Source organism: Schistocerca piceifrons, chromosome 1 (genome assembly GCF_021461385.2).
Source record: "Schistocerca piceifrons isolate TAMUIC-IGC-003096 chromosome 1, iqSchPice1.1, whole genome shotgun sequence".
In the NCBI taxonomy this organism is placed as follows: Eukaryota; Metazoa; Arthropoda; class Insecta; order Orthoptera; family Acrididae; genus Schistocerca; species Schistocerca piceifrons.
The window spans coordinates 108,706,656-108,709,600 of NC_060138.1; positions in this window are offsets into that span (position 1 = coordinate 108,706,656).

The window sequence follows — 2,945 nt, forward strand, 5'->3', positions numbered from 1 at the left end:
TTCCTATGCGCGTTCACCGCGAAGTCGCCAAACACGGATGCGACCATCATGACGCTGTAAACAGAACCTGGATTCATCTGAAAAAACGTCCCCATCTGTTGACTCAAGGATCTAGACGTGGCTGCACGTTCCGTTACAGCCATGCTGATAAGATGCCTGTCATCTCGACTGCTAATGATAGGAGGCCGTTGGGATTCAGCACGGCGTTCCGTATTACCCTCCTGAACCCACCGATTCCATATTCTGCTAACATCATTAGTTCTCGACCAACGCGAGCAGAAATGTCGCGATACGATAAACCACAATCGCGATGGGCGACAATCCGACCTTTATCAAAGTCGGAAACGTGATGGTACGCATTTCTCCTCCTTACACGAGGCATCACAACAACGGTTCACCAGGCAACCCGGTCAACTGCTGTTTGTGTATGAGAAATCGGTTGGAAACTTTCTTCATATCAGCACGTTGTAGGCGCGAACCTTATGTGAATGCTCAGAAAAGCTAATCATTTGCATATCACAGCATCTACTTCCTTTCGATTAAATTTCGCGTCTGTAGTACGTCTCTTCGTGGTGTAGCAATTTTAATGGCCAGTAGTGTATTATGAGTTCCGGTACAGCACTCGTGGCTGCCGCATCGCGGTCTCGATATATGGTCGAGACAGTGCCAGATAAGTTTTACAGTCTGAAGATAATTTATGGATTTGCATTTTTAGCTTGACGATGTCCACTATGGACAAACGATAGATACTGTTATTCTGAAGAAGGCTGGGTTATGCCGAGTGAAACCTGGGTAAGTTCTAAGTAAACAGTGCAACTGAAGCTGTTCATTACTAAATTATTTTTTTGCTTATATCTACGAGGCAAGTACAGGTGGCACAAAAATGTGTGATATCGCAAGGGGGGAGGCGATGTGAATAGAATAACAACATTCAAAAACAGTTGCTGAAAAAGATGACCATAGTCTAAAATGACGATATCGGGTTTAGCGGTGGGCGGAGACGTGTGAGGGGATACGTTCACGTAATCGGCGCTCAGCGCTACCAACAAAATCTGCCATGTTCAGCTTCACCACGCAGTTCTGCTATATCAGCGTATAACATGTAGCCAATGACAGATTAAGAAAATAAGGTATGAGACGAAATGAAATATTACATGACAATGCACCATGTACACAGTTTTTAAGTAACAACACAACAGTGGACAAAAAAAGTATTGCAACACGAGCTTTTCATCCACATAAAGTCCCATTTTCAAACGAAGTGTTTTTCTCTCAGTTCTTGCTCTAAGGGGGATAGGCAAGGGGCTAGCTTGTTGATGTACAGAATATGTAATAATAAATCAGTACTTAAATACACAACTATAAAACCAGAGGTATATTTATAGCGTACAGTCGATATTTTTATAGGGCGATACGTCGATATTATTTCTTTGAAATATCGACAATTTATACATCAAGAGTCGGTATAGATATTCCTTTAAATATCGATGTATCAGATTCGCGAAATTTTTAAAAATATCAAGAGACCAAATGCCTACCATCGGAGATCTTCTAAGTTGATACGAACCTCCCTCCCTCTTTCACTCTCTCTCTCTCTCTCTCTCTCTCTCTCTCTCTCTCTCTCTCTCACACACACACACACACACACACACACACTCTCTCTCTCTCTCTCTCTCTCTCTCTCTCTCTCTCTCTCTCTCTCTCTCACTCCTTTGACAACTGTAACAAAAATTGCTTCAGCTGTAGAACATGCTGTTAAACAAATGAGTTACAATTAAGTCAACGAAATACATGGTTTTGCCAATAAAGGTAATTCCATTTGACTGCAGTACCTTATGCCGTTAAAAGTAATGTTTTCTCTGTTGTTTTCTGTCAGTAAAAGTGCTCTCTGTGGCTTTCTGCTAATAGTATGGCAAATACGAACAAGAAACACTCGGTTTTCTTGTTAGAGGTCATTTTACTCATACCACGTAGCAACGGGACGCCTGGACGACCCGCTATATGTTAGTATGCATAAGATTAGGGATGGCCTCCATGGCCCTAAACGCACCACAACATACACTGTCACACTCCTTCAAATGCAGCAGCCAGCAAGCCAATGACGTAGCCGACTCCATAAATGTGTCGTCCCAATGTCTGCGCGTCCTAGACGGTCTACACAACACCTCAACTTGAAGCCTCCTCATAGATACGAGGGCTGTTAGGTCCGATCGGTCGCGAAATGGAAACCACAGTGAAAAAAAATTGTTTATTTGCAATAGTTATCCACACCTTCCAGCTACCCCTCTAAATAGTCGCCGCTCCAACTTAAACATTTGTCGTGGCGTTGTATAAACTTTCCAGTACCCTCGTCACAGCAGCCACTTGTGTTTTCCCGCCAATCCTCTACGATGGTCTCCCGTTGTTTGTCCCAAAATGTTGTCTTCGTAGCCAGCCGTTGATATGAGCATAGATGAACATCGGAGGAAGCCAATTAAGAGCTGTATTTTGGGTGATCAAACACTACCCATCGAAAACGCTGCGGGAGCGTCTTCACCGCCCCTACAGGATGTGGCTGAGAATTTTCTTGAAAAAAGAAACGCATGACATTTATATTATGAGGACTGCATAGCTTCGGGCGAAATGTCTCACCAGATCCACATACTTGACGGAAGATACTGTTGTTGTAGGCATCTCTATGTGCTCACTATGCGTTCAGAACTGGAAAGAGGGACGTCACGCGATCGATGGGCATACTGAGACACTGCCCAACACATCGGTGCGGAGCTTCATCAGATTTTCACAGTGGTTTCCATTTAGCTCCTAATCAGACCTTACTTTCCGAAAACCCCCCGTATGAGCCCAGATTTTTGATTTAGGGCGAAGTGGCAGGCCATGCAAATGGGCCTCCAACAGAGCAGAAACGTTGTTGGAGACCACCAGTACCATTAAACTGTAATGGGTTG